The sequence below is a fragment of the Giraffa tippelskirchi genome, chromosome 12 (genome assembly GCF_054371585.1).
Source record: "Giraffa tippelskirchi isolate mGirTip1 chromosome 12, T2T-mGirTip1v1.2.pri, whole genome shotgun sequence".
Lineage (NCBI taxonomy): Eukaryota > Metazoa > Chordata > Mammalia > Artiodactyla > Giraffidae > Giraffa > Giraffa tippelskirchi.
The window spans coordinates 49,617,515-49,630,611 of NC_137286.1; the positions used below are offsets into that span (position 1 = coordinate 49,617,515).

The window sequence follows — 13,097 nt, forward strand, 5'->3', positions numbered from 1 at the left end:
AGTATTTTTGTTAACCTAATCTGCCCAACAGGGGATTCCAGGTGGGTCAGGGGTAAAGAATCTTCCTGCCAATGCAGGAGACATAGGTTCAGTCTCTGGATTGGGAAAATCCCCTGGAGAAGGCAATGGCAACCCACTTCAGTATTCCAGGCTTGGAAATCTCATGGACAGAGGAGCCTGGCAGGCTATGGTCCATGGTGTCACAAAAAAAGTTGGACAGGACTTAGCAACTAAAACAAACAAATCTGCCTGACACAGGGCATCAAGTCATTTAGAAGCAGGACTGTTCCTGCTCCCTGGAAGAAGTTCAGTGAGGCTGAATAGGACACATCATTCCTGCCTGTGTCTGCACAACAGAGTATCTGATTTCAAGCTGCACTGACAGCAAAAGAGGAGGGGCACACAGCACTCTCCCATGACAGTGACATGCAAAGAACGTGGTTATCATGAAGACAGAGTACACGCAAGACGCTTGGGAACGTGAGACAGAGCTTCAGTCGTGCACATGACTAGATTTAAGCAATACAAGGAGGGCTGGGAGCATCTGGAGGGAAAACAGAAAGCAACCGATCCAGAGAAAATGATTTTCCCTACCCTACCCTACCCTACCTTTGGGCTTCCCTGGTGTCTCAGTGGGAAAGTATTCACTTGCCAAAGCAGGAGATGTGGGTTCAATCTCTAGGTTGTGAAAATTCCCTGGAGAAATAAATGGCAACCCACTCCAGTATTCTTGCCTGGGAAACCCCATGGACAGAGGAGCCTGGTGGGCTACAGACCATAGGGTCATGGAGAGTCAGACACAACTTAGCAACTAAACAACAGCAAAGGATGTCCATGCCCCAAACTTCAGACCTTGACAATATGTTACCTTGCAAGGCAAAAGGGACTTTGCAGATATATTTAAGATTTAAGTCTATTTGAGATGGGGAGATGATCCTGCGTTAACCAGTTGGGGCCAAACTATTAATATATATAATCACAAATGCTTAAAAGCAGAGAACTTTCCCCAGCCACAAAGAACCAGAACCACATGCAAAGAACTCAGGTTTCCATGCTGGCTTTGAAGATGAAGGGAAGAGGTCAAAAGTTGAGGAATGTGATGTCTTCTAAAAGCCAGCAGAGGCAAGGAAATGGATTCTCCTCCACTATACTCCAGAAGGAATACAGATCCAATACACTGATTTTTTTAAAAAAAAAAAAAAAAAGAAAAACTTTTTATTTTGCATTGGAGTATAGCCAATTAACAATATTGTGATAGTTTCAGCAAAGGCTGTGAACAGCGAAGGGACTCAGCCATACACATACATGTATCCGTCTCCCCCAAACTCCCCTCCCATCCAGGTTGGCACATAACACTGACCAGAGTTTCCTGTGCTAGACAGTAGGTCCTTGTTGGTTACCCATTTTAAATACAGCAGTGTGTACATGTCCATCCAAAACGCCCTAATTATCCCTTCTCCCTGGCAACCATAAGTTTGTTCTCTAAGTCTATGAGTTTGTTTCCATTTTCTAAGTTCATTTGTATCATTTCTTTTTAGATTCCACATATAAGGGATGTCATATGATGTTTGTCCTTCTCTGACTTGCATCACTCAGTATGAAAGTCTCTAGGTCCATCCATGTTGCTGCTAATGGCATTATTCATTCTTTTTAATGGCTGAGTAATATTCCATAATATATATGTATCATATATTCTTTATCTGTTCCTCTGTTGATTGCCATTTAGGCTGCTTCCATGTCTTTGCTATTATAAACAATGCTGTAATCAACATTGGGATGCATGTATCTTTTCAGGTTGACTTTTGCCCAGTGATTTTTACTCATATTGAACTTCTCACCATAAGAGCTATAAGATTTTTTTTAATTGTTTAAGCTACCAAATTTGTGATAATTTGTTATGGCAGCAATACAAAACCAATACACTGGGCAATAAGAAAAAGAATTTTCTAAACGAAGTAGAAATCCTAGCATCTGGGTAGGAATGGACTAAATTCCACTTGTACTCTATTGAATAAATGTCAGACTTACAAGGAAAAAGAAGTCCCAAGGAAAGAAAAGATGACCAGGGATTCTGTGGCCTTTCCTATAGCTTCAAGTATACCTGGAAATTTGACCCTGAATCACATCTTCCTTGATCCCAAATCATCTGCCTCCACACAGCCTACTGTCTGGATTAGTATGACTTTGTTACTACTCTCTGTCTGCATCAACGCAAGTTTACTGCCCTAGGAAACACTTGCCTGGGAAAACAGAAATTACAAATAAATTTACTTTTCATAAATCGATAAGTTTTCAGGAACATCTCAACAACTCTTCAATAGAAAAATCAACTGGGGACTTCCCTGGTGGCCCAGTGGTGAAGAATCTGCCTGGCAATGCAGGGGATGCAGGTCCTCTCCCTGGTCTGGGAACTAAGATCCTACATGCCACAGAGCAACTAAGCCTGTGGGCCATGATTAGAGAATCCATGAGCCACAACAAAAGATAATGCATGACACAATGAAGATCCAGCATACTGCAGCTAAGACTTGACTACCCCTCTCCTCAAGATTCTTGCCTTACAGTGTCCACCAGCCTTAAACCATTATATCATGATCTTTACCCAACGTTAATCAAGCCCTACATTAAAATACCTGAACTTAACAAAACTTTAAAATCTTAATAAATACCCCAGGTTTGCCCTTCCTCCCTTGAGACACTATCAAGACTCTTGTCACATTCTCCCTTATCAAATATGTTAGTTTCCTATCACTTCTGTAACAAATTACCACAAATTTACTGATTGGAGACAACACAAATTTACTATATTACAGTTCTGGAGGTCAAAAGCACAAAATGGGTTTTACTGTGCAAAAATCAAGGTGTTGGCAGGACTGCACTCCTCTTGGAAGTTCTAGAAAGTAACTTCCTTGCCTTTTCTAGCTTCTGAAGGGCAGCTACATTCTTTGTCCCATGGTGTGCTCCTCTTACATTCAAAGGAAGCAATCACATCATTCCTATCTTGGTTTTCATGGATAAATCTCCTTCTCTGACTCGGACTCTTCCATCTCAGTGGTTCATGGTTAAGGACCCTAGTGATTACACTGGATCCAATCTAACAGTTTGACATAATCTTCCCATCTCAAGAGGTTTAACTTAATCACATCTACAAAGTCCTTTGGGCCACATAAAGCAGCATCCTTTAAGGTTTCAGGGATTAGAAAATGAACATCTTGGGCCGGGGCCATTATTCTACCACACCAAGGTAAGCAATATCTTTGGTCTGTCTTAGAAACAGGTGGTATTTCTGAGAGCCAGCATTTGACACAATACTAAGAAAAGGACTTATAAGGACCATGGCTACCTCAGGTTCAAAAGGAGAATTCACCTAAGGCCCATATATCTGACCAAACCTTTGTACTTCATTCTTCCTATTGTTTGTCAAGTGATGATGAATACCAGGTATTGCTGTGAAGCACCTGCAATGGGGATTGGGAGGTAGTCTCACCCCCTGAGGAGACAAGGAGGCTAGCTAACTCTGCACGCACGCACACGGTGCACACACTAGTTACAAAGGCCCTATATAAACAGCCAAGTATGAAAGCTGAAGAAAACCCAGAACGGATGCCTCTTCTAAGCTGAGCTCAGCTTCATCTCTCATGACCACACACTTCCCTGGCAAAGACTGACTCGGGCCCAGAAAGCTGTGCCTGAGAGTCCAGACTTTCACAGAGGCCCTTCCACGCGCGCTGTACTATTGCCTGCCTTTCTCAAGGATGTGTCCATTTGGTTCCAGGTGAAGCCTAGACTTACGTGTTCGATCACCAATCTAAACCCAACATCACTTCTCCTTGTTGAGCAGGATGAGGGTTGCACCATACAATTAAAGTTATTTTTAAAAGTAAGTGTGTGTGTGTGTGTAGAGATAAACCTCTTTATGTAAATATATATATATACATATATATATATGCAAAAAGTTATGCTTGGGTCACAATTCCTTCTGCAGTGCTAAACGTCAGAGGAAATGTAGTACTGCTTAGCTCTTGAAAGTACAATATATAGCAAACCTATAACCAGCCAAGTTTTTACTCACAAATTTCTTCTCATATATGCTCAGCTATGCAAGAGCTCAGAAAACATATCACCTCATCCTTATAATAACTTGAAGACAAATTTTAGCTGCCCAAATTCAAACTAAAGAATGATATAAAAGGACAGTCCAGTTAAACAAGGTTCATTTAGATGATTATTGGAAAACACAGTTACTACATAATACAAACATAAAAAATAGTTCTTTATGGAGAAAACATCATCAAATGTTAATCTCATGATCTGGTTCTAAAATGAAATTAAAAAGAAATGTGTAAGTGAAGTATAAAGTAAAGCAAAATATTCACTTTTCAACTTACATGGACATAGTATTATTATTTAATTCTTAAAAATGGAAAGGCAGTATAGCAAGATGACTAACCATGTAGGCTCTGAGTCAAACAGCCTGGGTTCTAAGTTTGGTTGTGGATTCTAGAAAAATTGTGTAAATTCTATACTTAACCTCTTTGTTTCTCCATAAAGTGTATATAAAATGGCATTACCCATGTCATTCAGTGGTTGCTATAATTTAGTCATTTACTGTGTGTAAGAAGTGTCTGTCATACAAGAAACACTCAATTTCAGCTGTTAGCATTCATAGACATATGTATATTTAATTTTTTTAAGAACTGAAAGGGAAACACTAGTAGAATTATAAACACTGTAGGAAAAAAAATCAAAGAAAATATGGTCACTTCATGTTGCATAAAACAGAAAGCAAGAAAGAGAGAAAGGAAGAAATAAAAGGAAGAAATGAGGAAAAGAAGAAGTGGGGAAGGAGGGGAAAAAGGAAAGAAGAAAGGAAGAGGGAGGGAGGAAGGGATGGACGGGGACAAGGGGGAGAGAGAGAAAGAAAGAAAAGCAATGAAGCATGGAAAGTACAAAACGAAAATGACAGACGCTACACCGAAAATTGTTTTAAGTATAAATAGGCTAAACAGCATTATTAAATGACAGAAACTTTCAGATTAGCTTTTCAAAATCCCACTGCCTATTGTATATAAAAGGAACTTTAAAAGAGAAGGGAAAAAAAAGACCCATGATGTGTATGAAGAACATTCCTAAATTATCTTTTATTCTATTTGACTCAACTAAAATATTTTAAAAGAGAAATATTGAAACTAAATGGATAACCAAACATAAATTAAAGTGGGCCTGGCAACAGTAATATATAACAAAGTCATATTCGAGAAAAGTGCATCAAATGGGATTTAAAAATCATATTTTGATAAAGGGCATGATTCACAAAGAACATAAAAGACTCATAAATCTCAAGAATTAAATAATGCAGAACTGAAATATACAACGGCAAAATGGCAAAAGGGGAAAAAACTGTACTAGGAGTGGGAGACTTTAAAACAGCACATCAGCCTTGAATATATCAATTGCAAAAAAAAAACGATACAGAGTATTTGAACAATATTGTTTTTCATAGATATATGTCAAACTGTCTTTACAGACAGCATCCTTTACTTTTTTCTCAAATGTTCATGGAACTGTAATAAAATTAATCATATGCAAGACTATAAAAAATTCACTAAAATTTTTTTAAAAGCAAAAATTGTACAAACCACATTTTCTAACAGTTAGATGAAATGAGACTTAAGTAAAAGTGGTTTTAAAATCAGCAAATATAAAACGATTAAGAAATTCCCTGATGGTTCAGACAGTAAAGAATCTGCTTGCAATGCAGGAGACCCAGATTCTATCCCTGGGTTGAGAAGCTCCCCCAGAGGAGGGACTGGCTACCCACTCCAGTATTCTTGCCTGGAGTCCCACGGACAGAGGAGCCTGGCAGGCTACAGTCCATAGGGTTGCAAAGAGTCGGACATAACTGAACAACTAACCATTTCAGGAATAAAAAAAAAATCCTCCTAAAGAAGAAATTCATATATTAAAAAGAAAGTCAATATTAAATCAGTGTAATTACAGCCCTGATCGAAGAAGTGTCCATTTGCCATCCCAGGAGGAAAGACATAGACAAGGACAAAAATGACCCCATCACAATGTCAGCCACATCTCAGCCACCCTGGTAAAAGGACATTTCAGCACCTTCCTAAAGAGTCAATATCACCCTGGATTTAGTGATAGTCTGTGATCATAAACAAATTATTTTAATCACTTTCACACATATCTGGGTGAAAGTTGTCCCAATATTATTATTGAAATCTCAACTGAGTTGAACTCTGCCTCACAGCTACCATCAAGATTCCAGGCCCCCAAACTTGGAAATCTATACCTTTTCCTGAAACATTTCCCAAAATATAATCAGCAGGATGTTACTAAATGCTGAAGTGTGGAGAGCGGGAGATCCAAAGTGCCTGAGGCATGGTGAGTTAAACAAAATGAAAACATTTTCATGACTGCAGAACTGTTCAGACTCTTTAACACGCAAATACACATTACAAACTCTTAGAAGAAAAACTAGCCAATAGGGCTTCAAGAATTTATGTGACCCTTGAACCCTTTTCCTCTAAAGATCTTGGGACCCTGGAGTGTTGTAGCATGTGTTTTGGGAATCACTGTCTGCTGAATTGTTTCTATGAGGGTTTTTGCTTTGTTTTGTCTGTTGCCTTGTTTTTGCCATCAAAGCTATTTGTTTCTCATTTATTATGGCTACAAGGATTCTTGACCTGTGGGGGTGATGGGGGAGAAATAGAGACCCTTCTCCAGAAAAGTACTGGCCATCATTTCTTTGATATCACAAAGTTATTAGGCTGGCCAAAAACTTCTTTCAGGTTTTCCATAACATCTTACAGAACAACCTGAATGAACCTTTTGGCCAACTCAATACAAACAGGCCATAGTTCTTTTTGTCAAATCTTGAGGTTGTTGTTATTCAGTCACTCAGTCATGTCTGACTCTTTGTGAACCCATGGACTGCAGCACTCCAGGCCTCCCCGCTGCTGCTGCTAAGTCGCTTCAGTCGTGTCCGACTCTGTGCGACCCCATAGACGGAAGCCCACCAGGCTCCGCCGTCCCTGGGATTCTCCGGGCAAGAACACTGGAGTGGGTTGCCATTTCCTTCTCCAATGCATGAAAGTGAAAAGTGAAAGTGAAGTCGCTCGGTCGTGTCCGACTTTTAGCGACCCCATGGACTGCAGCCTACCAGGCTCGTCCATCCGTGGGATTTTCCAGGCAAGAGTACTGGAGTGGGGTGCCGTTGCCTTCTCCGCCAGGCTTCCCTACCCTTCACTGTTTTCCAGAGTTTGCTCAAACTCACGTCCATTGAATTGATGATGTCATCCAATCATCTCATCCTCTGTCGCCCTCTTCTCCTTCTGCCCTCAAACTTGGGGAAACAAAATAAAATCTAGATTTTATAAATTAGATACTGAAAGAAGGTTTGGAAGCAGATTAGCCTACAGAAGTCATCAAACACAATTAGATATAGGAGAAAAAAGGATAAAAAAAAGAAAGTATCTTGTGTTCATGTACACTATCCTTTAAAACACTGTCACCTTAATGAAGGAAGCAAAGTTTAAAAGTTTCCTTCTCCTATGAGTTCTTTGTTAATTTTTTCACTATAACATTTTTCATGATTACTAATATTACAGCTCAACAAATGCCTAACAACCTTTAGCTTAAGCCCATTTTCTGTAATTGCTCATGCAGTCATCTCCCTGTGTCCCTCAATGAACTCTTTGTCCCTTTGACCATTCCACCTGCCACGGAACATGTTTAACACCTCTGTGTTCAATGCATTATTCAAGCCCCAGTCACACCGAAGTCTTCCAGAAGTAAACCAATTATAAACTGCTGTTGGTTTCCTTTCGCAAACAATGGCTTTGTATCATTCTCCTGGAAATGAGTCTTAGGTAAATGTTCCCATCTCAGGTCCAGCGAGGCCAAGCCTAATTAACTATTGTTGGCATCACTGATGAGAGAAGCAGGGCTTCTGAATGCATGTGCCAACAAACAACTGTAATAGCAGCCCCGTGGAAGCCACAGGGGTGGGCTTCTTTGTGAAAATGGGAAAGAGTTCAAGGCAATTATGGAAACCTCCAGAGAGGTTGTCTTCCTAAAATAAAATCCTCCCTACCCAGGAAAGACTTCAGGCTGATAACTTAGTCTGCAGCCTCATGGTTGCCTCTCAACAGGCATCTTCTGCCCACTTTGTTTTATCAGATACTCCCTTAAAACTTCCATAAAAGACTTCACTCAATCTCAGCAGGTTACCCAGCTGATAGCTACTAATGAAGTAAGAACCACTGCTGCTGCTACTGCTGCTAAGTCGCTTCAGTCGCGTCCGACTCTGTGCGACCCCATAGACGGCAGCCCACCAGGCTCCCCCATCCCTGGGATTCTCCAGGCAAGAACATTGGAGTGGGTTGCCATTTCCGTCTCCAATGCATGAAAGTAAAAAGTGAAAGTGAAGTCGCTCAGTCGTGTCCAACTCTTAGCGACCCCATGGACTGCAGCCTACCAGGCTCCTCTGTCCATGGGATTTTCCAGGCAAGATTCCTGGAGTGGGGGGCCATTGCCTTCTCCAGTAAGAACCACTACACACTCAAAAATCATTCATATCCCATTGTTAGCCCCTAAACAGCTGTACCTCCTATCCCCCTAATTCAGAATAAAGCTCACCCCAGATATGTATGCACGGATTTGCTGATTATAAAGAAAGGGTGATTTTAATCCTTTTTCCATTAAAAAGAGACAAAGTTATATTGCTGATGATTTGGATAAAAGCTGCTGCTGTGCCACGTTCAGTTGTGCTCAACTCTTTGTGAGCCTGTGGACTTAGCCCACCAGGCTCCTCTGTCCATGGAATTTTCCAGGCAAGAATACTGGAGTGGGTTGCCATTTCCTACTCCAGATTGGATAAGAGAGTAAATAAAAAATAATTATAATCCACTACCCTAAGAAAACTATCAGTAGGTTCTATATTTATTTCTTTTTGGTCCTTTACTGGGATTTTGTTATTGCATAATTTTAATTTTATTATATATTGTGGAATGGGTATCTTTCAATCAGTTCAACAGAGAAAATGATCACCCACCATCATAAAAACCAGAATAAATGCTCTAAGGTCACTATCTAATACTGTTTACTAGTTGTAGACACTTGGCTGACACTTGGCATGTATCAAGTCATGTAATCTTGATAACCCATAGAAGAACCACTTCAATGGTTCCAATTCACAGGTGAGAAAACTGAGGCTGAGAAAAGTTAAATAGCTTGCCCGTGACCACACTGCAAGAAAACACAGAGCTTAGACCCTAATCCAGGCCATTCTGACTCCAAAGCTTGCTCTTCCATTGTGCTCAAAACCCTGTAATTCAGGGATCCCTGTGGTCAACGACTTCACCACCCATGCACACCTCAGCTCCTTCAGAACGGCCTTTCGTGTCCAACTCCTCAACATCAGGATGCTTTACTGGTGTCTGTCCTTTCTTTTGGCCCATACAAAGATAGGTGTCTGTCGATTGATTAAATGACAACACTGATTTATGACTTGCTCACTGCATCTTTGATCTACCACATGTAAGTCAATACTTCCCATTTGACATGTTTTAAATGTGAGCTCTTTATAAGATATTGTGAATATGGCATTCTAATTCTCAACACTTTCTTTATCCCTTCCTTTCTCCCTGTCCCTTCCCTTTCACTTGCTACACTACCCTCCATTTTATCTCTAAAGATAAGGCTTCATCGGCTCCTCCCTTAAAATTCCCATAAAGGACTTCATTTGACCTCAGCAGGCTACCTTGCTGATGGTTACTAACACAGGGAGTATATATGTCGGGTGAAAAACCCTACTCTGCTCTTTAAAAGCCACAAGCTCTCCCAACACATCCATCCTATTTCTGATCACTTTGTTTTTTCTCTCTTGCCAGCTCATATCGTTATAAGTTCTCAGTGAGATTCCACTTTCTTACTCTCTAAAATGTCCATCAGAAACTCTCTTGGGATGCCAATAGTCCTGGCTACCTACAGGCAATCCAAAACATGAACCACATACTTTAACAAGTATTGCAAACAACACATTAACAATCATTGCAATTATTGAGAAAGCTTGAGATGGATGATTAAACAGGTCTTTTGTTGCCTTCGTAATGGTAATAATATTGTATTTCTTTCTTTTAGCATTATTTTAATACTATAATTGAGATGATTATCCAACAGAATTCCTGGCAAGCATCTGGAAGACATCAGTTTGAAAGAACCCAATAAATACTAATTCTCTCATTATAAGAGAATAATAAAATTTTTAAGGTTCATGTTGAAAAATATTCAACACACATGTACCCTGCTTTAAAAATGTCTATAATTGTTAAGCATAATCCATATTACAAGAGATTTACCAATTGTGAATTCCACATAGAACTATATTTTCCACCTCTCAGCATAACCCCCAAGTAAAATACAGCTAATTCCACCCTTGGGGTATCATCCACATTTAATTTATCACTGATCTGTTAGAAGAAAACTGTTTCTCCTTAGGACATGTCCAAAAATAAAAATGACTAGTGTGCATTACAGAATGAACTCATTCTGTCCATGATGGGAGAAAGAGCCTTTTAAAAGAAGTCACAGAGTCAGTTACCGTCTTAAACCTGAAGAGGACAAAGCCCATGCATTATTGGAAATGTAAAACCTAAAATCGAGTATATACGTTTTTCACTTCAAGTAACAAATTGTCTTTCTTACTCTGTTCTACTCATTTAAAAGGAATGAAAAGCTATCTCTTTTCCTGTCTCTTTTTCTCATTAACTCTCCTCAAACTTCCCAAACAGGAAGAGATTCAGTCAATAAGCTAAGTAACAAGCCAATAAGCATCAATGAACAAGACCTTTCTCTTCTTCTCACAGAGATCAGTTGATGGAAGATGAGACCATCTTCCAAGATCTTCTTTTCTTAATTTTTTTTCCTCATCAATATGAAATTATCCCCAACTTGACCTCAGTGGCTCCTAAATTATTAATAATTGTTGACTGTAAACTTAAGACTTGAGACAAAAGCTATGACATACAGCAGCTACTACAATGGCAGCCCACTTTTATAGGTGCACATAGTCATCAAGTTGTGTGATGATACAGTCTCCGATGGTTGAGTCAAGTCATCAACCCAGAATTTTTGTCTGTAACACTGAGTGCTATGGATGTGGCTCAGCTGAGAATAGTGTTGTTTCGCAAACATGAATCCATTCTTATTCCAAGAAGCTTTGATGGGTCTTTGCTAAGTGCATACAAGCTGATTCAGATCTAAAATTCAAATTAAGAAGCCAGATGCAGCCAAGGTCAGCTGAAGGACTCTCAGAGTCTCCATCACATAAGAATAGACCTCAAAGGCCAATACTCAGTTCTCTGGCCACTAGCTAAATGTGGGACTTCGAGGCTTTGGTTTTTGCATCTATGAATGACAGATGTGAGCTACACAATTTCCCAAACCCTTTTGAATTCTAAAGTTTTATACTAGTTGCCACTGAGCTTCTCCACAGGGTCAAAGATAATCTTTTTTTCTTAATTGGACTATAGTTCAGTTCAGTCGCTCAGTCGTGTCCGACTCTTTGCGACCCCATGAATCGCAGCACACCAGGCCTCGCTGTCCATCACCAACTCCCGGAGTCTACCCAAACCCATGTCCATCAAGTCGGTGATGCCATCCAGCCATCTCATCCTCTGTTGTCCCCTTCTCCTCCTGCCCCCAATCCTTCCCAGCATCAGGGTCTTTTCAAATGAGTCAGTTCTTCACATAAGGTGGCCAAAGTATTGGAGTTTCAGCTTCAACATCAGTCCTTTCAATGAACATCCAGGACTGATCTCCTTTAGGATGGACTGGTCTGATCTCCTTGCAGTCCAAGGGACTCTCAAGAGTCTTCTCCAACACCACAATTCAAAAGCATCAATTCTTCGGTGCTCAGCTTTCTTCACCGTCCAACTCTCACATCCATATATGACCACCAGAAAAACCATAGCCTTGACTAGATGGACCTTTGTTGGCAAAGTAATGTCTCTGCTTTTAAATATGCTATCTAATTTGGTCATAACCTTCCTTCCAAGGAGTAAGCATCTTTTAATTTCATGGCTGCACTGGACTATAATTGCTTTACTATTTTGTGTTACTTTCTGTTGTACAACAACGTGAATCAATCAGCTCTCTTTCTCTCTCTGTCTCTCTCTCTCTCATATATACACATATGAGGAAAGTGAAAAGTTGACTTAAAGCTCAACATTCAGAAAACTAAGATCATAACATCTGTTCTCATTACTTCATGGCAAATAGATGGGGAAACAGTGTCAGACTTTATTTTTGGGGGCTCCAAACTCACTGCAGATGGTGACTGCAGCCATGAAATTAAAAGATGCTTACTCCTTGGAAGGAAAGTTGTGACCAACCTAGATAGCATATTAAAAAGCAGAGACATTACTTTGCCAACAAAGGTCCATCTAGTCAAGGCTATGGTTTTTCCAGTAGTCATATATGGATGTGAGAGTTGGACTATAAAGAAAGCTGAGTGCCAAAGAATTGATGCTTTTGAACTATGGTGTTGGAGAAGCCTCTTGAGAGTCCCTTGGACTGCAAGGAGATCAGACCAGTCCATCCTAATGGAGAGTGTTCATTGGAAGGACTGATGTAGAAGCTGAAACTCCAATACTTTGGCCACCTGATGTGAAGAGCTGACTCATTTGAAAAGACCCTGATGCTGGGAAAGATTGAAGGCAGGAGGAGAAGGGGATAACAGAGGATGAGATGGCTGGATGCCATCACCGACTCAACGGACATGAGTTTGGGTAAACTCCGGGAGCTGGTGATGGACAGAGAGGCCTGGTGTGCTGCAGTCCATGGGGTCGCAGAGTCAGACACGACCGAGCGACTGAACTAAACTGGACACACACACACACACACACACACACACACACACACACACATCCCCTTTCTCTTGAGCCTCCCTCCCACTCCTTCATCCCACCCCTCTAAGTCATCACAGAGCACCAAGCCGAGCTCCGTGTGCTATACGGCAGCTTCTCACTAGCTCCCTATTTTATACATGGTAGTATATATATATGTCAATACTACTCTCT

The 13,097-nt window shown here is 40.4% G+C and overlaps 1 protein-coding gene across 6 annotated transcripts in view; it reads right to left on the bottom strand.

Annotated features, from left to right (window-relative positions):
- The window catches only part of AGBL1 (AGBL carboxypeptidase 1), an 867,141-nt gene that overhangs the window by 656,145 nt on the left and 197,899 nt on the right, over window positions 1-13,097 (bottom strand). The gene's annotated exons all lie outside the window — the stretch shown is intronic.